The following is a 26,360-nucleotide window of genomic DNA, read 5'->3' as shown; positions in this document are numbered from 1 at the left end:
TACTGAGAATAAGCTGTCATTCTCTGACAAATCGGCCGCAGCTGGCTCATCTCCGGCTCCAGGCTGATTCAGTGGCGGCAGCGTGGTCGAGTGGACTTTCTTGGGTAGAAATCAGTTGACAATGAAAAAGCTGGGGATGGAAGCACAGGATGGGGGTGTCCCCGCTAGGAAGCCCAGGGGCTTCCCGCCTCGGCCCCCGAGGCCCAGACCCTCTCTCGCTGAGACCTGGGGGACCAGGCCCGGGCAGCCTGGCGCTCAGAGGCACCGCAGACCACAGGGAGGTGCGGAGGCGCGTCAGTCCATGCGCGCACTGGGGCCCTGCTCTCCTGCTGCTCCCGCCCTGGGCTGTGTCCTTCCGGTTCCCAGGGAGCCTGGTCTCGGAGCGCTCAGACGGAGTCCTGAGTCATGAAGCAGTCTGGCGCGAGAGAGGAGGGACGCGCCGACGGGCCCGGGCAGGCAGGCAGGACGCGCCCGGCTGCAGGGCGGCAAGGCGCGGCGCTCGTGGCTGGCAGCGCCAGGCCCAGGGCACCCGATGCCTCAGCCCCTACGTGCTGTCGCCCGCCCTCCCCCAACCGCAGTATTGTCATCAGGTCTGGGGGTGCACGATGCCCAGGCCGACCCCATGCCTCGCGCTGTGTTGGGTGGGCGCTGCTGACTGTCGCCTCGGTTTTCCTTTTCCTGTTCTGCTGTCCTTCCAGGGCTGACGGCAGCCTCTCCTGAGTGACGTGTTTTCTTTATTCGGGTGAATAGATTCCAGCTGGTGTCCGTCAGGGCACAGCGATCCGGTGGTTTGGTGTTCTCTTGAGAGCCTGTGCTGGCTGGTTTTCCAGTTTTGTTGGGGGCTGCCTTTTCTCGGCATTTCCTCGTTCTTGGGTTCACTTAAGCATGAGACTCAAAACCACATAGCGCTTCCCTGCTTTTTCACCCACCAGTCCGTTTGCCTGACCAAAGCTGGGCAAGCCTTGGGTAGCCTGAAGCTTCTGGAAGCAGGTCATCATTGACTCTTTAAGTTGCAGGTGTTTGATTAAAACTTCATTCGGTGGTTCCGTTTACGCCTTTAACAAAAGGTCAGCTCAGAACGACCCAGAGAGCACAGGCGGTGTTGCAGTAGCTCTGCTGTGCTAGGCGCACTCTGCTGTGCTAGGCGCACTCTCAGCCACGCCTCCCGGGTCTGCTCGCCCCACACGCAGTGTCCCAGGGCTCGCCCGCAGTCGGCGGGGATGGGTCATTCGCAGGCCAGGTGTGGCCACACCGAAGACTCTCTGGACCCTTCCCACCGCTAGAACTCTGTCGAGCCTCCTTTAGCCTCATAATTGCTGCCCTTAAGTTTCTCTTTTCAAGTCTCACATCACACACTTTAAGGTAATTGTGGGTTTGGGGTTTTCTTTGCTCTTTTGCTGGCTAAGTCCTCTGCTCATGGGGATGGGCTCCCCAGGGTCTGGGGAGGAGCGCGTCTCCCCTGTATCTCCGGCAGGTGGATAGCGAGGTGGGCGTCCGGGTGCTGTGGCTGCTGTCCTAACCACCCACATGTCATCGAGTGCATTCCCAAATAGCTCAGAGGCTTCTGTTTCTGACATTTCCTTAGCTTAACTCCTCGGTGAGGAGGAAGTAGCCAGTGGTTTTGCGACCGCGTGTCCTTGACTCAGTGGGGCACCTTTTGGAGTCCTGTTGTTTGAGGCCAGCACTGCGTGCGCCCCCTCCACCTGGCACACGCCGAGGGCACACCCAGTGCAGGGAGGAGCAGGGCCGGTTCCTTCGGGAGGCTGGCATGGAGGATCCATCCTTCGCCTCTTCCCGCTTTCAGTGCTTGTTGGCCTCCTGGGCTGTGAGCCGGGTCTCCCGTCTCTGCCTCTGTCTTCACTTGGCCCCACCCTGTGTCTTATCTTCTGTCTCTTATGAGGACACTTGTCACTGGCCCACCTAGGTCATCCGGGATGGTCTCACCTCAAGACGCTTCACTTAGTTACACCTACAAAGACCCCTTTCCCAAATAAACTCATGTTCACAGGATCCTGCGATTTGCGCACAGACACATCCTTGTGGGGCCCCTGTTCACCCCATTCCACCTTTCGACATTCTGGAGAAGAGCTGCTCTGCCCAGGAGGTACCCGGATGGATAGACCTGGCCCTACCCCACCCCCCAGTGGGAACATGGTGAGCCAAGAGAGGGAGCCGTGACGCCCGGGCTCCTCCATAACACGTGCTTAAATGTGGCCTCTCGATTCCTCCAGTGTGGACTTTGCCTCTTGGCATCTCCTTCTGGGGTATGAGAATTTCAGCTTTCCCGCACCTCCCTTTCTCCTCCCCAGCTCCCAGCAGAGCTAAATCCGTGTCCACTGTTGCCGTGAGAAAGGCTGGAGGTGTTATTCATTGCTGGGCCAAGTGGGTTACTGTGATTACAACGGAGGGCACGTGTTGTGTGCCCAGTATTTACAGATGAAATGACCGTGTCTGGGATTTGCTTGACAATAATCTTGGCGGAGGGGTAGGTCAGGATATGGGTCAAACCAAATTGACTGTGTGGGTTGATAGTTGTTGAAGGTGGGTGATGGATTCATGAGGGTTTATCATAGTATTCTCTTTTTGCATTTGTGTGACATTTTCTATAATAATATTTTAATAGTTATTTTAGGGAGACCCTCTGTGTTTTAAACCCTCAGTCTTTAGATGTCTGGAAAAATTGCTTCTTGGTCCTCACTTTGGAATGTAATTTACCCAAGTTTTGAACATTAACTGCAGCCCACCCATTTTACACCACAACTCAGCATGCACGCACTACGTTTCATCCATTCTATCGTGACTCCTTTGTGACATTTTGGTGTCTGTGAAGTCAGGATGTGTCTTACAAACGATGGCATTTATATATTAAATATATAATTGTATATTAAATATATAAATATTGTATATTTAAGAGGATCCCCAGTTGTGGGCATCTCTCTGGCTGTGAGTGGACAGCCAGTTTCATGGCTTAAATCACCCATCTTGGAGTTCAATGGGGACCACCTGGAAAATTCCTTTGGATAAGAAGTAAGCAATTTCAATCTGTGGCAAGAACCCTGTCTTCCTAAGGGATCTGTGTCAAAATGACAGGGCTAGATTTATAGAAAAAAAGTGGCTTTGCTATTTCGGTAGCCATGTGACATTTCTAGTAGGACCTGTGTGAAGCAAGATTCATGGTCCTCAGTCTCTTTCACTCTTCAACTCTTCCCTCTGTCTCTCTTCTATACCCTCCACTCAGGGCTCTTCCTGGAGTTCTCTTTCTCCTTACCCGAATTCTCTGGACTTCAGTGAAAAGAATGACTTCTACATCAAGATGTCTGTGGTGAGAGGTGGATGTTGAGTTCTAGTTCTCAGTTTCTTAAGTATGATTTTGAGTTCTGTTAGTTGCTGTTTTTCATCTGTAACTTGGGGATGATAGGATCATCTAGAATCCAATGAGACAATGTCTATAAAGCCTAACTCATTGTAAAAGTTAATAATTGAACACTAAATCAAAAGTATCAATTTGCTGAATTTCAAGGGTATTAGCTGAGATAAAGCATACTTACATATGTTTCCCAACTTTATCCAGTCCATGAATATTTTTAATTAATTTTCCCTGTGTATTCTGCTTTTATATAATAAATAATTAATTTGATTTTCATTTCAGTACATAGCTTTGATTCAGAACAGCCAAGCTGGTCATTTCATAGCAATATGTCAGAGTACTCATGTACAATTCTATTGGTCTTTTGAAATACTTTAAAGACCTGTCCATTGTCATCTTTGAAGACTATAGGGATCTGGAGACACTAAGGTGGGTGACACAGATGTCAGAGATACCCCACTCCAAGCACAGGTAGTGTTGATCTAACTGTTCCTTTTACCCTTCTTTTACTACATTGTTCTTCATTCAGCAACATTCCCAGCTTTCTTAACCTGATTTTGTACCCTGCACAAACTTGTATCCTTAGTAGGTCAGATTTAGAAAGTGATTGATTAGCTGTATCCCCACAGTAATATCTCCAACCAAAATTTACTTCAGTAAGCTTTTCTTTTACAAACTGTCTTGGGAGATGGTGAACACATGCAAAAAGTTAATCAGAGAGAGTGAGTATATTCATATTTTTTTCTTTTCCTGTAGCTTATCAAATGTTTACAAAATAAATTTTTAGGATGAATTTTCTCACAAATAAGTAAAACAATCCTCAACTCCTTACTTTTTTTATGGGAATGATGAGTTACATAGAATACATTTAGTTATGACTGCCTTGTTACCTGAATGTAAGAAGAAAGTGAAGAATTTTAGTGGAATTGACTCATGAAAAGCTTGATGTATTTTCACTGATTCTATCAATTATGTTGTTGTTTCAGGGATGTTGTGCATGAGAGTTTGCATTTTCAAAATATTTTCATTGAATGTAATTCATCTTGGATATAATGTCTGATAAATTATATTGACAGCACTGTATTCCAAGAGTAAAGAGAAAGATTTCAACATTCATAAAACCATAATTGAAATGAAACAAAAAAAAAACATTATTAGTTTCACCTCCAAAACTGGGTGAAAGAACCATTCACTAACATATTCAACATATATTTGTTGAGTTATGTAAATATTAGTATGTGAGATGTTAATCATTAAATAAGAAAACATCTCCACTAGTCTATGTTTTACATATAATGAGTATCATCAGCTCATGAGGAACTGGTGGTGGAAGAAGGTAAAAATTGGCATCACGAGTTTACAATCCACCTGAATGGGAGACAGTGGAAAAATACAAGATAGAAATAAATACAATCATTTATTAACAATATTCTTGAGTCTAAGCTTAACGACCATTTAATTTAGGAAATGATTTTATGAAGAGCTCCTTGATACTTCAGTATTCTGCCTTATTTTTCTTTCACAGAGAGGGATGATAATTGCCAACATTTATTGAGTCCTTACTGTTTTAAGCCCTTTGTGTCATTCAATTTCTGCAGCAACCATATGACGTGGTATATTAGCCCCATCTATAGACGCTTCAACTGAAGCACAGAGAGTTTAATAACTTTCTAAGGGTTACACAGCCACTAAGTAAATGTCAAGATAGTCTGAAAGTCTATTCTTTCTGTCATTGTCCCTCTTTCATTCTCTCTCCACCGTCTTCCTTCTCCCTTTCCCTCCCCCTCTTTCCCTCTCTCCGGGCTATTAAGGATTTCTATATCTTAATAACTTTTGTATAAAGAATAAAATCAAAATCATACCACTTATTACTTATGGCAATTATAATTGGTTCATGTGAGTGTGTATGTGTGTGTGTGAGAGAGAGAGAGTGAGAGAGAGACAGAGAAAGAAAAGGAGAGAGAGAGATTGATTATATAAAGTAATTTTTTTCCTCCAGAAAGGTAAACTACTTTGTGCTAACATCAATAGTGTATGTGAGTGCCCGTCCCTTATTGACTTATGTTTTTTATATTAAAGGCATTGCCACATTGGCTTTTTTATATTTTGTGACTATGTTTCCCAGTTTATCAATTGTATTTCAGAAGCGTTTTATATAAGTGGAGTTTTCAGCCATAACCAAACTTAAATTGTTGTATTACACTCTTCTCATATAGTTCCTGGCTTGGTGTTATATTTCAGAAATTTCTTTCCCATTCCAAGATTATATAAATGCATATGTATTTATTCCTCTAATGCCTTTTACTTATAGTGAGCCAGGTCGCATAGACCATTTCAGGCAGAGTTTCTATCAATTTAAAATACTACCTTTATCACATATGAAATTCTTACCAGTATTTACATTTATTTCTTAAATACTATTTGGTCTTTTGACACGTCTATTTTTACAGGAATAGTGAATTATCAATGTTTATAACACTTTTTAATGTCTGAAAGTCCAAGTCCTTTCTGATTATTAATCTTTTCAAAATTTTCTTGGCCATTATCATTGATTTACTCTTTCATCTCAAGGATGGCCAGTTTGGGTATGGAACATAGCCAATAGGTGTTCTCTGTTATGAATCTGTTAGTGAGCTCTAACATGCTGACTGTATCAAAAATAGATGAAATATACCGATGTATTTTGGAAGTGAAATAGTTATTTTGACTCCTTCTTGACATCAAGTCTCATCGTAGCTTCATGCTGGTTACCAATGAACCAAGTGTACACGAACTGAAGCAAACTAAACAGAAAATCATTTCTGTGGTTTGTGTCTTTATGGCTCCAGGTGGTTTGACTTTCCTCGATACTAGGTCTGAATTAACACCTGCCCAGAGGGCATTCCCATTTATGGGTACAGCTACCATTCATGGTTATCTGTAAGCAGTCAATGATAATAATAGCCAACATATACTGAACAATTAATGTGTACCGGATTGTGTGCTGAGCATAGAAAAGAATTTCCTCATATAAACCTCCCATTACCTCCTAGTTCAGTGGCTTTATCTGTCTTCACTTTGTCATGAGTAAGTCATACCTAGTGTGTTTAAACCACTGGGGCTTCATAGAGTGAGAGGGTATTGGAACTAAAACTCTTTTTTGTCCAGTTTTATTGAAATATAATTGATACATAACCTTGTATAAGTTTAAGGTGTAGAATATAATGATCTGATATATGTATAAACATGTAAAATGATTACCACAATAAGATTAATTAACATCCATCATCTCACGTGGTTACAGTATTCTTCCTCGTTATGAGAACTTTTGAGATCTACTCTATTAGCAAAATTCAAATATTCAATATAGCATTGTTAACTATAGCCATCGTTTAGTACATTATATTCCAAAAACTGTTTATCTTATGCTGGGAATTTGTTCCTTTTGACCACCTTCACCGAGTTTCCCCAGTTTCCACACCCTGCCTCTGGGAACCACAAATCTGATCTTTGTTTCTATGAGTTTGGTTTTTTTTAGATTCCACATACAGAGAGATCACACAGTATTGGCCTTTCTCTGTCTGACTGATCTTACTTAACATAATGCCCTAGATTGTTGCAAATGCCGGGATTTCCTTATTTTTGTGTTTGAATAATATTCCATTATTATACATATTCTTTATGTTATTTTTACATATTTATATGTGTACATATTTATATTATTTGTACATATGTAATATGATTTCTTTATCCATTCATCTGTTGATGGACACGCAGATTGTTTCAATGTGCTGGATATTATAAATAATACTGCAATGAGCATGAGGGTGCAGGTATCCTTTGGGGACAGTGATTTCCTTTCCATTGGGTATATACACAGAGATGGAATTGCTAGAATGATTTGGTAGGTTTATTTTTCATTTTTGAGGATTTACATACTGTTTTCCATAGTGACTGTACCAATGAACATTCTCACAACAGTGCATATGGTTCCCTTTTTTCCACATTCTTGCCAGCAGTTGTCACTACTTGTCTTTTTTGATGATAGCCGTTCCAACAAGTGTGAGTTGATACCTTATCATGGTTTTGATTTGCAATTCCCTGATGATTAGTGACGTTGAGCACATTTTCACATACCTGTTGGCATTTTGGATGTCTTCTTTGAGAAAATATCTACTCAGGTTATACAGAAAAATTTGAATTGGATTATTTATTTTCTTGCTATTGAGTTGTACGATTTCCTTATATACTTTGGATGTTAACCCCTTATCAGATATGTGATTTGCTAATATTTTCTCTCATTCTATTGCTTATCTTTTCATTTTTCTTATCATTTCTTTTTCTGTGAAGAAGCTTTTTAGTTTGATATAGTCCCTCTTGTTTATTTTCAAGTTTTGCTTGTGCTTTAGGTGTAATATCCAAAAATTGATTGCCAATCTATGTCCAGAAGTTTTTCCCTGTGTTTTATTTAGCAGTTTTATTGTTTACAGGTCTTACATTTAAGTCTTTAATTCATTTCGAGTTTATTTTTGTAAGTGGTGTAAGATCAGGGCATTTTTTTCTTATTTTGCGTGTGACTGCCCAGTATCCCCAACACCATTTATTGAAAAGACTGCGTTTTTTCATTGAGTATTTTAGGCTTTCTTGTCAAATGTTAGTTGACTGTATATGCTTGGTTTTATTTCTGAGCTCTTGATTCTGTTCCATTGGTTTATGTATCTGTTTCTAGGCTAGTACCATATTGTTTTGTTTACTAGGCTGTGTAATATAGTTTGAAATCAGGAAATGTAATACCTCTTTGCCAGCTTTACTTTTCTTTCTTGAGAGTGCTTTGTCTGTACAAAGTCTTTTGTGGCCCCATACAAATTTTAGAATTGTTTGTTCTATTTCTGTGAAAAATGCCACTGCAATCCTGATAGAGATTGCATTGAATCTATCAGTGGCTTTGGGTAGTTTGAACATTTTAACAATTCTTCCAATCCATGAACATGGGATACTTTTCCATTTACTTGTGTCTTTTCAAATTTCTTTTGCCAATGCCTTATATTGTTCAGTGAAGAGAACTTTCACCTTCTTGGTTAAATTTATTCTAAATATTTTATTGTTTTTTTGATACTGTTGTAAATGGGATTGTTTTCTTTATTTCTTTTTTCTACAATTTGCTTATTTTCCTATAATGCTTATTTTGTATCTGACAACTTTATGAAATTCATTACTTAGATCTAACAGTTTTTTGGTGAAGTTTTTAGGATTTTACATCTATAAAATCATGTCGTCTGCAAATAGACACAATTTCAATACTTTATTTTCCAATTCTGATGCTTTTTATTATTTTTCTTTGACTTGATTGCACTAGCTAGGACCTGTTACTATGTTGAATAGGAATAGTGAGAGTGGTCACCTTTGCCTTCTTCCTAATCTTTAAAAAATGCTTTCAAGCATTCAGTGTTGAGTATGATGTTAGATATCAGCTTGTCATATGTCGGCTTTATTATGTCGAGTTTAGTTCCTTTCATTCTTAGTTTTTTGAGAGTTTTTATCATGAAATGATGCTGTATTTTGTCAAACACTTTTTCTGCATCTATTGAGGATTGTATGATTTTTGTGTATCTGTTAATGTGACATATCACATTTGTTAATTTGTGTGTACTGAACCATCCTTGCATCCTGGGAATGAACGCTACTTGATCATTGTGTGTAATCCTTTTCTTGTGCTGCTGAATTCTATTTGTCAGTACTTTGTTGAGAACTTTTAAATCTATATTCATCAGGGATATTGAACTGTAGTTTTGGGTTTTTGTAGCGTCCTTATCTGGCTTTTCTATCGGTGCTGGCTTTATAAAATGAGTTTGGAAGTGCTTCTACCTCTTCAAGTTTTTGGAACAGTTTGAGGAGGATTGATGTTAATTGTTCTTTAAATCTTTGGTAGAATTCACCACGAAGCCATCTGGTCCTGTGGTTTTCTTCGTTGAGAGGCTTTGATCACTGATTCAATCTTCTTACTTGTTATTAGTCTGTTCAGATTTTCTATTTCTTCCTGATTCAGTTACTCTAAGTTGTATGTTTCTAGTAGTTTATCTATTTCTTCTAGGTTGTTTATTTGTTGAAGAAACCATAGGACAAGAGGGGGGGTCCTTTTCTTTTGGCACCATGCCAGCAGGGGGAGGCACAATGGGGTCAGAGTGTAGCTGCTCCTCTGCTGTTCTAATGTGGTCTTTCTCATTTTATATGGTCCATGGGGGTGTTTCAGCCTCATCCGCATGTTTAGAATTTTCAGTGATGTCTTATCTATGACATCTATATCTAGTTGTTCTAGTGAGGGTGACTGAAGTCAGTAATGACTTATTGTGCAATCTTGATGATGCCATTCACAATGAAAACTCTAAAGTCTGAACCCTTAACCATAGTATTTTGCTGTTTCCTAAGACACAAAATATCCTAATTTTGAGACAATGTTTGGGGTTAATCGTGATTTGTACTAGCCTCCCTTTGCTATAGTTGTCAGCCAATATTTAAATATCTCTTTTAATTTTCATGAGACCTCGTGAAATAATTGAGAAGCAACAAGCAGGTATTTTTTGACATCTGAGATGAAAAATTGGGGTCTTCCCACCATGACAGTTAAGTATTTCTGCTTCTCCAGTGCTGAATGGAGGGAAAAAATGGAACATATGAGAATTGTATAATTTCACCTGAATCTTGTCTCTTTTCTGATTTTAGGAGCACTAAGCCTATAATTTAGGGAGGAAATATTATAGATAGCACCCATTTCATCCTCTTGGGATTCTCATGTTTCCCCAGAATCATAGCAGTGATCCTTGTTGTATTCCTGTTGATCTACATTACAACTCTGACACGGAACCTGTGTCTTATCAGCTTAATAGCGATGGATTTCCACCTCCACACACCCATACACTTCTTCCTCAGTAATCTGTCCTTCATAATTGTCTGCTATGTGACCTCCATAGGCCCCAAGATGTTCTCCGACTTCTTCCAAGAGCTGCAAACTGTCACCTTTGTGGGTTGTGTTATTCAGGACTTCGTCTTTTCAACCATGGTACTGAGTGAGTCTTGTATCCTGCCAGCTATGGCTTATGACTGATATGCTATGCTGCCATTTGTAATCCACTTCTCTTTTCATCCATCACGTCACTGACCCTCTGTGCTTGGATTGTGCTGGGGTCCTACATGGATGAACTCTCTGCTTGTATATCTCAATTGTATGCCATGCGTCTTCTTCACTTTTGTGGGGCTGATGTCATCCACCACTTCTTCTGTGACGTGATCCAACTGTTAGTCCTGTCCTGCACTAACACTTTCTTTGTACAACTCATGACTGCTGTATTAGCAATGATCTTTGGGATAATAAATGCCTTAGTTATGCTATCCTATGGCTATATTGTCATCTCCATTACAAAGATCACGTTAGCTAAAGGAAGGCCCACGGCTTTCAACACTTGGGCTTCACTTGACAGCAATGACCATCTTCTATACCTTAAGTATCTTTGTCTATTTCAGTTCCAGCTCTGGCGGTTCCTCCAGGTTTGGCAGATTTGTCTTGGTCTTCTACACTGTGGTGATTCCCATGTTGAATCCCTTGATTTACATCTGAGGACAGAGAAAAGATGCCTTGAAGAGGTAGCAAAAGCAAAGAGAGTATTGCTGAAGTCACAGATTATGAGATTTCTGACCACTTTCTCCTGTCAGAATCACCTTAACTTCCATAATATGCACATAAACGCACCATAACAAAATTCATACTGACTTTGGACAAAGAAGGCGTAATTTAACACAGATAATGTGCCAAAATGGACAAATAACTGACTCGGCATCATGCAAACACAATATCTTTAAGTCCTGGGAGTGCACTACTTCCATCCTACGTGAGCAGTGGCCTTGTCATTTATTAATCTCTCTGCAAGTATTTTTGAAACATCAAGGTTTAGAATCTTGTTCCTTTCTGCTTCTGAGATTGAGCCCTGGTCAAGTGCAGGACCTATGACCTTAAAGAAGAGATAACTGAGAGAGGCCCCCAGGAGTGTAGAAACCTTGGCTCCCAAATATTTTTTTTGAGGAAGATTAGCCCTGAGATAACTACTGCCAATCCTCCTCTTTTTGCTGAGGAAGACTGGCCCTGAGGTAACATCCATGCCCATCTTCCTCTGCTTTTTATACGTGGGACGCCTATCACAGCATGGCTTTTGCCAAGCGGTGCCATATCTGCACCCGAGATCTGAACCGGCAAACCAGGGCCGCCAAAGCGGAACATGCAGGCTTAACCACTGTGCCACTAGGCCAGCCCCTCTCCCAAATATTTTGATGCAGCATAATCCAGGCACGTTTGTGACCCATATTTGTTCTGTGTTTCTGACCAGAATGGGAATGAACAGAGAGAGGAGATGTTCCTTTGGACCGAAACAAAGGGTCACAATTAGCCTGGTTTTGCCTCCTGGAAACACCAGTCTGAGGTAGTTAATGTTTTTCTAAGTCCTCTTTCAATGTCAATCATATGAGAAGTTTTTGTTTACATTCCAGTCTCCACCAGCTGTGGTCTAAGAAAGGAGGAGCTGAACTGAATCATAAAATGAATGGAAGCAAGTATCTGGTCTCTTCAGTGCCACTTATTTATGAGTGTATTTTTTGAATCTAGTGTCCAGTGGGGATTTCTGATGAGAAATGATATTCAAAATCCATGTCACAGCCAATAGCAACTTCTGATACTGTGGGATTCAAACCTCTCTTTCTCTCCAATTAAATCTGGAAAATTTACCCTCGGTTGACATAGCTGATGGGATCACACTACCAAGTCACTTCTGATAGTTCAAGCATCTGAACAGGTTTGTTGTGAGAAGACTTGTGTGAGAGTTCATTGTAATAATAAAGTTACTGAATATTCAATATAGCAGGGAAAAAAATAAATATGGAAATCTAGTATACGTTCTTTCCTATTGTTTATGTTCAACATTTTATGTCCTAGAGATTTATGGTTGTTTGGGGTGGTATAGTGGATGGAGAAGAATAATTTGAATTACTCTAATGCTCATATTTTCCAGGTAACTTCAAGGGCCAGGAAAGGAAATAGATAGTGGGATAGACAGGGCTCTCCACTCTGACCAGTTTCCACTATCTGAAGTAGGGTTTAAAGTTGTGGTCCTTATGGTGTGTTTTAAAAACAGAAAAGGACATGCGGCAACAATGACTGAGCAAAATTGCTCAGACTTGAACAAACTAATGTAAAACAAACATCATTATATTTTCATACTATCCTTGGAGATTCATGGGCTTCTTTTTTTTTCTTATTTATTTATGTTTTTATCAAGGTAACATTGATTTATAATATCATGTCAATTTCAGGTGTACATGTTGTATTTTCATTTCTATGTAGACTAAATCGTGTTTATCACCTGAAGACTAATTACCATCTGTCACTATATACTGGTGTCCTTTTACTCTTTTCACCTTACCCTCACACCCAGTCCTCTCTAGTAACCACTCATCTAATCCTAATGTCTATGTGTTTAGTTGTTGTTGTTATCATCTTTAATTCTACTTATGAGTGAAATCATATGGTATTTAGTTTTCTCTCTCTGACTTACTTCACTTAGATAATACCCGCAATATCCACCCATATTGTCGCAAATGGCTAGATTCTCATCTTTTTTATGGTTGAGTAGTATTCCATTGTGTACATAGATCACATCTTCTTTATCCATTCATCCATGGATGGGCACTTGGGGTGCTTTGAGATCTTGGCTATTGTGAATAATGCTGCATGAACATAGGATTGCATAAAATTTTTTAATTTTGAATAACCAGGAGTGGAATAGCTGAATCATATGGTGTTTCTGTTTTTAAGTTTTTGGCAAATCTCCATACTATTTTCCATAGTGGCTGCACCAGTTTACACTCCTACCAGCAGTGCATGAGTGTTCCCTTTTCTCCACATCCTCTCCAATGCTTGTTATTGCTTGTCTTGTTAATTATAGCCATTCTGAATGGCGTGAGGTGATATCTCATTGTAGTTTTGATTTGAATTTCCCTAATAATTAGAGATGTTGAACACCTTTTCATGTGCCTGTTGTCCATCTGTGTATCTTCTTTGGAAAAATATGTGTTCATATCCTCTGCTCAGTTTTTGATGGGGTTATTCACTATTTTTCCTTTTTAGCTGTATGAATTCTTTATGTGTTTTGGAAATTAACCCATTGTTGTAAATATGATTTGCAAATATTTTCTCCCAGTTGCTGGGTTATTGTTTTTCATTTCTAGATGGTTTCCTTTGCCTTGCAGAAGCTTTTTAGTCTGATTAGGCTCATTTGTTTATTTTTTCTTGTTTCCCTTGCCTGATGAGACATAGTACTCAAAAAGAAACTTCTAATTCCAACATCAAAGAGCATACTGCCTGTATTATTTTCTAGGATTTTTATGGTTTCAGGTCTTACAAGCTTTTAGTAGTACATGCCTTTAATCCATTGTGAGTTAATTTTTGTGTATGGTGTAAAATGATGGTCTACTTTCATTCTTTGTGTGTAGCTGGCTTGTTTTCTCTACACCATTTATTGAAGAGACTCCCCTTTCTCCATTCTATGTTCTTGGCTCTTTTTTGAAGATTTGCTTTCCATATATGCGTGGTTATGTTTCTGGGCTCTCAATCTATTCCATTAATCTGTGTGTCTGTTTGTGTGTCAGTGCTATGCTGTTTTGATTACTATAGCTTCATAGTAATTTTGAACTCAGGGAGTATAATACCTCCAACTTTGTTCTTTTTCCTCAGGATTTATTTGGCTATTCAGAGTCCTTTGCTTTTCCATATAAATCTTAGAATTTTTTGGTAATATTTCCACCACTACTGTCATTTGGATTTCTGATTGAGATTACATTGAATCTGTAGGTTGCTTTAGGTAATAAAGACATTTAAACTATGTTTATTCTTCCACTCTGTGAGCGTGGAATACCTTTCCATTTCTTTACCTCCTTCAATTTCTTTCAATAATGTTTTATGGTTTTCAGTGTACAGGTCTTTCATCTCCTTGGTTAAATTTATTCCTAGATATTTTATTCTTTTTATTGCAGTTGTAATTGGAATTGTATTCTTGGTTCTTTTTCTGCTAGCTTGCTGTTAGTGTAGAGATATGTGACTAATTTTTATTTGTTGATTTGGTACTGTGCAACTTTGCTATATTTGTTGAATTTTTATTATAGTTTATGGTGGGTTCTTAATGGTTTTGTATATATAGAATTATGTCATCAGAAAAAAGTGACAGTTTCACCTCTTCCTTTCCAATTTGGATCCATTTTATTTCTTTTTCTTGCCTAATTGCTCTGGCTCAAAATTCCAGTAATATGCTGAATAAGAGTGATGAGAGTGAGCATCCTTGTCTTGTTCCTGTTCTCAGAGGAAGAGCTTTCATTCATTTTTTCACTGTTGAGTATGATGTTGACTGTGGGTTTGTCATATATGGCCTTTAGTACGTTGATGTACTTTCCTTCTATACCCATTGTTTTCAGAATTTTTAATCATAAAGGGATGTTGGATCTTGTCAAATGTTTTCTCTACGTGTATTGAGATGATCATGTGATTTTTAGTCTTCATTTTGTTAATGTGGTGTATCATATTGATTGGTTTGTGGAATTAGAACCAATCCTGCATCCCCAGAATACAACACTTGATTGTTGTATATGATCCTTTTAATGTATTTTGTATTCAGTTAGCTAATATTTTGTTGTTGATTCTTGCATTTATGTTCATCATTAATACTGGACTGTAATATTCCTCTTTTGCTTTTGTCTGGTTTTGGTATCAAGGTAATTTTGGAATCATAAAATGAATTAGGAAACACCTTGTCCTATTAAATTTTTTGGAAGAGTTGAGAAGGATAGGTATTAAATCTTCTTTGAATGTTTGGTAGAATTCACCGAAAAGGCATCTGGTCCTGGGCTTTTGTTTTTGGGAGGTTTTTGATTACTGTTTCAATCTCCTTACTTGTGATTGGTCTATTAAGATTTTCTATTTCTTCTTGACTCAGTGTTGAGAAATTATATGACTCTGAGAATTTATCCTTTTCTTCTAGGTTATCCAATTTTTTAGCATATATATTTGCATAGTATTCTCTTATAATCCTTTGAATTTTTGTGGTGTCCATTGTGATTTCTCGTCTTTCATTTCTGATTTTATTTGAGTCTTCTCCATATCTTTTCTTAGTGAGGCTGGCTAAGGGTTTGTCAATTTTGTTTATCTTCTCAGAGAACCAGCTCTTAGTTTCATTGATTCTTTCTATTGTTTTTTCAGTCTATATTTTGTTTATTTCTGTTCTGATTTTTATTATTTCCTTCCTTCTACTGACTTTGGGCTTTATTTGTTCTTATTTTTTTAGTTCTTTTAGGTATAGAATAAAATTGCTTATTTGAAATGTTTCTTGTTTGTTCAGGTAGGCCCGTGTTGCTATAAAGTTCCCTCTTAGTACAGCTTTTGCTGCATAACATAAGTTTTTGTATATTGTGTTTTCATTTTCATTTGTCTCCAGGTATTTGCTGATTTCTCCTTTGATTTCTTCATTGATTCAATAGTTTTTCAGTAACAAGTCGTGTAGTCTCCACATATTTATGATTTGGCCAGCTTTCTTCTTGCAGTTTATTTCTAGTTTCATACAACTGTAGTTGGGAAAGACGCTTGAGATGATTTGGATCTTCTTAAATTTATTGAAGGTTCTTTTGTTTCCAAAAATATGGCCTATCTTTAAGAATGTTCCATGTGCACTTCAGAAGAATATGTATTCTGCTGTTTTTGGGTGGAAGGTTCTCTCTCTCTATATATCTATTAAGTCCACCTGGTCTAGTGTTTCATTTAAGACCACTGTTTCCTTGTTGACATTCTTTCTGGATGATCTATCCATTGACATAAGTGGAGTGTTATGGTCTCTTACAATTATTGCATTGCTTTCAATTTATCCCTTTAGGTCTGTTAATAGTTGCTTCATATACTTTGGTGCTTCTATGTTAGGTACATATATATTAATAAGAGTTGTGTCTTCTTTATTTTTTCTACTTTATCTCCTCAAATCCCCCCAGTATATAGTTGTATATCTTAGTTGCAGGTCCTGCTAGTTGTGGCATGTGGGACGCCACCTCAATGTGACCTAATGAATGGTGCCATGTCCACGCCCAGGATCCAAACTGGTGAAACCCTGGGCTGCTGCAGTGGAGCGTGTGAACCTAACCACTCAGCCACAGGGCTGGCCACCATGTTGTTTCTTCTTGGTGAAATGTCCCTTTTATCATTACTTGTGTCCATCTTTGCCTCTTATTATCTGTTTTGTCTTAGAGTCTGTTTTGTCTTGTATAAGTATGACTACACCTACTTTCTTTAGCTTGCCATTTCTTTAGAGTATCATCTTCCATCCCGTCACTCTGAGCCTATGTTTTTCTTTAGAGCAGACATGTGCTTCCTGAAGATAGTGTATTGTTAGGTCTTGTTTTTTAACCCATCCAGCCACTCTGTGCCTTTTGATTGGTGAATTCAATCCTTTTCATTTAGAGTGATTATTGATATATGAGGGTGCTAAACTGTTATTTTATCATTTGTTTTTCCATTCTTTCTTTTCCTTTTATTTCTGTCTGCCATTTCAGTTTGGTGATTCTCCATGATGTTTTTCTCAATTTTCTCTTTATTTATGATTTATGACTCTGCTCTGGTTTTCTGTTTTGTCATTACCATAATATTTGTATAAAAGATCTAGTAAATTACATAGTACTCTTTCTAATACCCTCTTATCTCTATTAGCCTATGCAGGTTCTGTCCTTTTACTCTTTCCTTTCTATGTTTTTGTTGTCACAAACTATCCTTTCTAGGGTTGTGAGTTTGTGACTAAATTGAAGTGGTTGTAGTTATTTTTGATGCTTTCTTTCCTTTAGCCTTTATGTTATAGTTAGGTTTTTACTAACCTATTCTCATATACAGATGCAATTTTCTGATTTTTTCTGTCTGTTTATCTCCTTTCTCAAAGCTTTGTGGAACTTTGCATTTTCTTTCAGGTAGGATGGCTCCTTTCAACATTTCTTGTAAGGCAGGTTAATGGTGATGAACTTCTATAGCTTTTATTTGTCTGGGAAAGCTTTTACTTTTCTTTCATATCTGAAGGATAATTTTTCTAGATAGAGTATTCTTGGCTGATAGTTTTTCCTTCAGTACTTTAAATATTCATTCGACTCTCCTAGCCTGTAGAGTTTGTGCTGAGAAATCTGCTGAAAGCATAATTTGGGGTCCTTTGTACGTTATTTTCTTCTCTCTTGCTGCCCTTACTATTTTTTGTTTATCTTTGGCTATTGATAGTTTTAGTATTATATACCTTGGAGAAGGCGTTTTTGCCCTGAGGCATTTAGGAGTTCTATTATCTTCATGTATTTGCATGTCTAGTTCTTCCTCAGGTTTGGGAAGTTCTCAGCTATTATTTCTTTGAATAAGCTTTCTTCTCCTTTCTTCCTTTCTTCTCTTCCTGGATACCTACTATGCTTTTTACTTTTCCTAATAGAATTAGATATTTCTCAAAGAATTTCTTCATGGTAAAAAAATCTTAATTCCCCCTCCTCTTCCATATGAATCATTTATAGGTTTCTATCTTTGAGCTCACTAATTCTCTCCTCCATACATTCTGCTCTAATTTTAATGCTTTCTAAATTATTTTTCATTGCATTGTGCTTTTCATTTTGAGAATTTCTCTTTGATTTTTTTTTTTTAAATTTCATTCTCTTTGGCGAAGTACTTCTTCTGTACATTAATTTCATTCCTGAGTTTATTCAACTGTTTTTCTGAGTGTTCTTGTAATTCACTGAATTTCTTTATAAATACTATTTTGAATTCTCTGTCAGTTAGATTGTAATACACTGTGACTTCAAGTTTGGTTTCTGGAGAGTTGCTATTCTCTTTCTGTAGTGCAATGCTACTGTTGTTCTTCATAGCATTTCATGAATTGATCCTCTGCTGGCACATTTGTGGTAGTAATCACATTTCTTATTTAGGTACAGCTTTGGTTATTTTGCTTCTGTGATGCCTCTGGTTCTATTCGAGAGCCTTCACTTTTCATCCTCTACTGCCTCTGCTAGAGGGGTAAATCAGTGCCCTACTTGTGCCACTTGAGCCTAAGAGGTTTCTGGTGACTTGTGCTTACAACAACACTGCAGTCTCAGGTGTCACCACAGGGGTCACCAGTCTGCGAGCACTTCTGCTGCTTCTTGGGTCGCCTAGGTCTCATGTTCTTCCATTGACTATCCATGGGCTCTCCATGGACTAGGACACTGCTTTTCCATGCACCATCTGCACTGCTGCTCCTAGGTTGTCTGAAGCTGCTGGTTGCACTGCTGCCGGGGGTGCTGGATTCATGGGAGTTGTTGCTGCTGGAGGTTCAGGGAACCAGGGATTTGTAAACATTGTCTGCTCTGGTGGAATTGTTGTCAGTGTTGCTGTCACTCAGGGCTGGTATACAGTTTTGCTGTGGTTCCTAAAGCTTCTGATCACAGGTTCCACTTACCACCACTGGAGAGTAGCAGGGCCTCTGGTCTTGTGCTAACCAGTGAGTTTTGAAAACTGAGGTCAGGGCGCCCCACCCTACCCAGAAAAACCTGAATTTTGTATATTGTCTCCACTTTGGAAAGACCTGACCATGCCAGGGTAGGGACATGGGGTGCACATGGTGGATCCCTTGGGAGATAGGAAGGGGGCAAGTCGCACCTGCTTTTTCTGCCCTGGAAGTAACCACTTGCAGGCATGTGGACCAGATTCATGGGGGGCAGTCAGGAATGCCTGCTTTTCTGTCCTCTTGCTACATCCACTTGCAGTCCCATGAGCTTTGGCACTTGCTCTTTCTGCTTCTGCTGCATCCACTCACTGTCATACAAGTCACAGCAACTACTGTTTCAACTCCACTCACAGTAGTGAGCTATGGTGGCTGCTGTTTCTGTTCCCACAGTGAATAGTGCCAGGCATATGCACCATTGCAAGGATCCATACCCTGGATTGCTGCCACTGGTGGAGGGGGATGGGGCTGTTCCCCTAGTTTCATTGCCTCCCAGGGATCCAGTCCACCCACCTTCGAATGTATGGGGTGGATGGATGCTTGGATCTCTATGTGTCCTATTGTGCTGTGTAGGGAATCCTCTGTTGGTCATGGATGTCCAATTGGTTGTAGCTTAGAGAGGAGAGACAAAGGGAATAACTCACTCACACAGGGAATAACTCACTCACTCCACCATGCTGCTGATGTCACTGAATTAAATTTACTTTTATTTTACAATTATAATTAGGTGCAACTCACCATTAATTTCTTATCCTTATCCTGAGGAAAAAGAATAAAGCTGGAGGTATACTACTCCCTGGTTTCAAAATACACTACAAAGCCATAGTAACCAAAACAGCATGGTACTGGCACAAAAACACACACAGATCAATGGAATGGAATCGAGAGCCCAGAAACAAACCCACACATTTACAGACAGCTAATATTAGACAAAGGAGCCAAGAGCATATAATGGAGAAAGGAATCTCTACAATAAATGGTGTTGGGAAAACTGGACAGCCACACGCAAAAAGAAGGAAAGTAGACCATTCCCTTACACCGTTCACAAAAATCAACTCAAAATGGATTAAAGGCTTGAGTGTAAGACCCAAAACCATGAAACTTCTAGAAGAAAACATAGGAACTATGCTCTTTGACATCAGTCTTAGCAGCATATTTTCAAGTACCATGTCTGACCCTGCAAGGGAGACAAAAGAACAAATGGGACTATATCAAACTAAAAGCTTCTGCACAACAAAGGAAACCATCAATAAAATGAAAAGACAACCTAGCAATTGGGAGAAGATATTTGTAGACCATATATCAGATAAGGGGTTAATATCCAAAATATACAAAGAATTCATACATCTCAACAACAAAAAAACCAACGACCCAGTTAAAAAATGCTCAGAAGATCTAAACAGAGATTTCTCCAAAGAAGATATATGGATGGCCAACAGGCACATGAAAAGATGTTCAATATCATTAGCTATCAGAGAAATGCAAATCAAAACTACAATGAGATATCACCTCACTCTCGTCAGAATGGCTATAATTAACAAGACAGGAAACAACAAGTGTTCGAGAGGATGTGGAGGAAAGGGAACACTTGTACACTGCTGGTGGGAGTGTAAACTGGTGCAGCCACTATGAAAAGCAGTATGGAGTATCCTCAGAAAATTAAGAATAGATCTACCATATGATCCAGCTATTCCACTGCTGGATATTTATCCAAAGAACTTGAAAACACAAATGCGTAGAGATACATGCGCCCCATGTTCATTGCAGCATTATTCACAATAGCCAAGACTTGGAAGCAACACAGGTGCCCATCAAGGGACAAATGGATAAAGCAGATATACCACATCTCCTATATATACATAATGGAGTACTACTCAGCCATAAGAAATGATGAAATCTGGCCATTTGTGACAATATAGATGGACCTTGAGGGTATTATTCTAAGTGAAACAAGTCAGAGGGAGAAAATCAAATACCATATGATCTTACACATAAGTAGAAGATACAAACAACGACAAACACATAGCAACAGAGATTGGATTGGTGGTTACCACAGGGAAAGGGGGGAAGGGAAAAAGGGGGGATTACACACTGTTATGTGTTGATGGACTATAATTAGTTTTCGGGTGGTGAACATGATGTAATATACACAGAATTCGAAATATATTACGATGTACATCTGAAAGCTATATAATGTTATAACCCAATGTTACTGCAATAAAAAAAATTTCTTATCCTTTTTTTTCCTTTTGGTATTCAGCATGGGTCCATTTTCAAAATTCAAAAAATGTAAATGAAATATATTGGACATATAAAATAGTGTTAATTTAAAGTGTACAACATGCTGATTTAATACATTTATATATTGCCATATGAGTGCCATTGTAACAATAATTAACACCTCTATGTCATCACATAATTTCTAACTTGTGGTTGGAATAATTAAGATCTAGTCTCTTAGCAAGTTTGAATATTATAATACGATATTGTTTTCTATAGTCACTATACTTTGCATTAGATCTCTAAGAATTATTTACTATTAGTTGCAAGTTTGTAGTCTTAAACAATACCTCTCTTGTTCCCCCACCCCCAAGCCCCTAGTAATCACTACTTTACTCTCTGTTTTTATGAGTTTGGCTTTTTTAGATTCCACATATAAGTGATATCATACAGCATTTGTCTCTCTGTGTCTGTCTTATCTTACTTAGCATAATGTCCTCAAATCCATCCACGTTGTCTCAAATGGCAGGATGTCCTTCTTTCTCATGACAGAATAATATTACATTATATATGTATATTATGTATACACACACATGCACACACCACGCCAGCACTGTAAATCAGAAGCTTACATTCAGCAAAGTTCCTGAAAGTGTGTAACAAAAAATAAAATGAATAATTCTTGTAGCAGGTAAGTTCTCATAGGGTTCTTCTGAGAGAAATATGGTTATCATTACTATTGAATTTTTAGGCTATATTATATTGTAATAACACATATTATATTTTTTGTTTTAAAAAGAATAGGCCTTTTACAGTAAAATTAATCAACATTTTGATTCAATTAGGTTTAATTTTCAGATCAATTAAAATCTAAAAGCAAAATTATTTATTTTGGATTTTATTCATAGAATACAGAATTTCTCAGCTTTTCACTCAACTATGACAAATTGCAATTTAATTTTTAAAAATTATGGTCTAATTATAGTTTTGGAAAGAAAGTAAAATATGGTTTTATCATATATTAAATATACATATGTATACATATATACATCATTCAATGTAAGGCCTTGGGAACATTAAAAAATGTGGTTGTGAGTAATCAACAGGTTATAGACATTAGTAAGACAACAGTGTAAGCTAATTACATTTCTATGACTAGAGGTGATAAAAGAAATTAGGATGAAAATGAATTTGGTGAAAAACATATAAACACCTGTTTGTTTCTTTACCTTCCACATATGAGTGAAACCATATGATATTTGTCTTTCTCTGTCTGAGAACAGAGTAGTGGGAAGTGGGGGGAGGGTAAAAGGGGTAAAGGGGCACACGTGTATGGTGACGGATGAAAACTAGACTATTGGTGGTGAACACAATGCACTCTATACAGAAACTGGAATATAATAATGTACACCTGAAATTTGCACAATGTTAAAAGCCAATATGACCTCAAAAATTTATAAAAATTAAAAAACAAAAATATATAAACATACAAAAAAAGTTTCATTTCAAAGGTAATAAAGGGAAATTAAAACAATTTTTCTACCTAATGAAATATGAGTAAAAAAACAAATGTGATAATAATTTAAATATATATATATTTCAGAATACTAGAGAAAATACAAGCAACGGTATATAGTAACTTACTACTAGTGAAAATATAAAATGATCTAAGATATTTGAAAATATAGTTGTGATATGTGGTTAAACATCATGGGCTGAATCCATACATTTGTCTTTATTACTTCTTGGAGCTGACCTAAAATGACAATAAAAGTTTTAAAAAACTACAAAATCACAAAAATATGGATAACAGGAGAAACAACAACAAAAGTTGGACCCTGGACAGGAAATGTATGAAGAATAACCAACTCAGACTCAAAAAATAGGATGCTACAGGTCCTGGCTAGAGTGGGGTTGAAAGGCTAATAAGAAGCAAGTTGATTCCCACTGAAAATTCCCCCAAAGATCAGAAATTGAAAGCACTAGGCACCTGCATAGTGGGAGGGGCTTAAAACTGGAGATTTGGTTGGAAAATCTATCAAGAACAACTAGACTCCTAGGCTAGCTGCTACCCTCCTTTACCATCCAGGAAACTCCTGCCCTGCTACCCCCATCATCCCTCCCTTGCTCTAATGGAAGACTGGAAGTTTGTTCTCTGGAAAACTGAACCAGGAAGTATGGGCTTAGGGTCATCTGACATATCTAAGGGGGAAGGCTAAAAACTGAGGAATTAAAATATCTACCTAGTGAAAAGGGAGATTCTCTCTGCTTCAGCCCTCCCTCTACCACACACCTAATTCACTCATTTAACCTTTAGAACACTCCCAGCTGGGTTGATTTCTCCTGAGCAGGAGACTGGAGAATTCCTACATGGACAAAAACCTCCTTAAAAGACAATAACTGCTGCTGCTTACATCAGGGGTCCATCAGAACAATTGTGAAGTCCTCTGCAGTTTGCTTAGCAGAAAGCCCAGCAGATGACAATCTCTAGCCATAAACACCAAGCTTCTAGCGGTGCTTTCTATTGCTTCACTCTGCAAAGAAAGGACAGCCAGGAATCACCAGACAGAGGCCCTAAAATAAAGGGGAAAATAAAAGAAAAAGAACTTGGATGACAAAAATATACTTCATGGAGCATTAGCATGTGTAAAATGATAAAACCTCAAAATTAATACACTAAATTTAAGAAGACATTGTGTCCTTAAAAGAAGACATTGTATCCTTATACTGCTACATACAGAGTATGAATGTGGATGGAAATAGAATTTTTTTCCATTCTAAGTCAGTTAAAATTAATATTTATTAGATTGATAGTTAAATTTCAAAAATTAGTGGTTTACTCATTTATTTCTGTCTGGCATTCCTAATTATCCTTTCTCTGAGGAGTATATTGAAATATATATACATTTTTTTAATGTATAATTTTTTAAGAGGAGGATGTTTATGCAGTTTTCAGAGATCGTTGTTTAAGTAGATTAGTCCCAACTCTGGGTTTCAGGGTTGAACCCTGATTGGTTTTAGACAATCAGAAAATATCCAATAGCTATTGCAACTAGCTCAGTGTAGAGGTGAAGGATGTGAACAATTCAAAGCCTGTAAGATGCAAGGAGTTGTTTGCTGGTGCTTCTGGGAGCGAAAATCTTTTTCTCTTCCGTGAAAGCTATCAAAAGAGATACTCTTCTTTTGGATGATGTGAAGCGAGATAGTGAGATTTAGACCTTGAGAAGTTTTGCTACCAAAAAGGAAGTTATCTATAGGATGGAACAATTAGTGTCCAAGGCATATTAAAAAAAAGAGAAGAAAGTAGAGATTTGTAATATTGTTTGAGCCCCTGACTCAAATTTTCTCTGAGTACAGTTTTACGAGCTAATAGATTCACTTGATTGTTTTGACCAGTTTCAGTTCTCTATTTCTGTCATTAAAAATGATTCTTGATTCTGAAAATAGTTTTGTAGTATATACCAAGAATCACAAAAATGTGACTCCTTTTGAGTAAATAGTCTCCATACTTAGTGCATTAATTATTTATTATTGTGCAATAAATTACTACAAAACTTTGTGACTTCAAATAAAAATAGTTATTTATTACCTTATACAGCTTCTGCGGGTCAGGAATTCAGGGGCAAGGTGGCTGTGTGATTCTGGCTCAGGTGGTCTCGTGAGATTGCATTCAAGTAGTTGATCAAGCAGTAGGTCAGAGTCCTCTGAAGCTAGGTGAAGGTGGGAGGATCCACTTCCAAAATAGATCTCTCATACAGCGGGCAAGTTGCTGCTGGCTGCTGGCAGAAGGCCGATATTCATGCTTACATTCACCAACTCTATTAAACGTAGGAGAGTTCTACACAAGCCCAGGAATTCCAGGAGGCCAGGGTCAAGGGGACCATCTTGGGGGCTGTCAATCACACTCAGATGTTAGAAATGCTTCAGAGTAAATATATTCAAAAATAATCATTAAAAATTTGGAAACAACTTAGATACCATATTAAGAAAATGGTTAAATACATTATGATATAGGTAATTGGTCTATTATTATAAACATGGTGTAAAATAGTACTTACAGTACACGGATGAGGCTTGACAATCAATCTACAAATTCAAATAGTCAAGAAACCCAATTTCCATTACACTATTCCTACTGTGAACTCTCCTTATTTTTCCACTGGGGAAAAAACTTAGTCAATTCAAGGGTCATTCCCTCTTTTTCCTACATTTCTGTCTAAGTTCTAGAGGGCTGAATGATGCCAGGGAGCAACAGGACATTTGGTCCTTGACCTCTCTCTATAGCAGCATCTCCTGAAATATCTATTTCCTCAACAGATAGCTTGCAGCCAAATCTCCACAAATAAGTTGCTGCCGAATTCCATTTATCCACATCCTCAAGACCAGTTAGGTCTGATGACTCTGCTACTCACAGCCACTCTTGGTTAAATGGGAATTGTTCGGTTGCTCTCATCCCTGACTGTGGCACAGGAGAGTCTCTAGAGCTCAAGACCTCAGTGTCCAGTGGCTATCTCCCTCAACCCCAATGACCACATTTTCTTAAGCTGTTGCCTGCCAACTCAGGCCCTAACCATCTTTTGGTTAGGGCCCCTCTGTTCTTGGTGTCTCTAAACTTATTTGAAAGTTGTGCTGTCTCTAAACCATACTGAAGACTTACTTATGTTTTTGGCCACATCGCCTCTGCTTCAGCTTCTTTTTGCTGTCACATCCCTTTCCTGAGGCTTGAGAACCTGACAACTTACCTGCCTGAAAGAGGGGAATGGTCAGAGATGTGGGGAAGGAAATATTATGTAAAAACCTAGATGATATTTCAAAAATATTATCTATTCCATACAGATAAGTGAAAAATTTAAAAGGCAGGTTGGATGGAGATAAAACAAGACACTAAAGACATGTTAGAAACACGAGCAGGCTTTACTTTTTAATATGTCATAACTGACTGTTTGGCCTTCTCCCTAGGGTGGCCTCTTCTATCCCCTCCAAGTTGTCTTTCCCATGTAGTGTCTAGAGAAAGAAAAGCCAGACCTTGTGGACTAAAGGACAAGGGCTTAGTGTCTTGGGCTGCAACACAAGAATTGCTTCTCTCAACAGATGAGTGGATAAAAAGATGTTGTGTGTACATACATACATACATATATATATATATACACCTACACACACACAGTGGAATACTACTCAGCCATAAAAAGAGGAAATCATCCCATTTGTGACAACATAGATGGACC

At 38.4% G+C, this 26,360-nt stretch overlaps 1 pseudogene; it reads left to right on the top strand.

The window, feature by feature from the left end:
* OR5AN1QP (olfactory receptor family 5 subfamily AN member 1Q, pseudogene) lies at window positions 10,089-10,988 on the top strand (annotated as a pseudogene).

Source organism: Equus caballus, chromosome 12 (genome assembly GCF_041296265.1).
Source record: "Equus caballus isolate H_3958 breed thoroughbred chromosome 12, TB-T2T, whole genome shotgun sequence".
Lineage (NCBI taxonomy): Eukaryota > Metazoa > Chordata > Mammalia > Perissodactyla > Equidae > Equus > Equus caballus.
The sequence above is the reverse complement of the archived record's forward strand: the minus strand, read 5'-3'. Positions and strand labels throughout refer to the sequence as shown.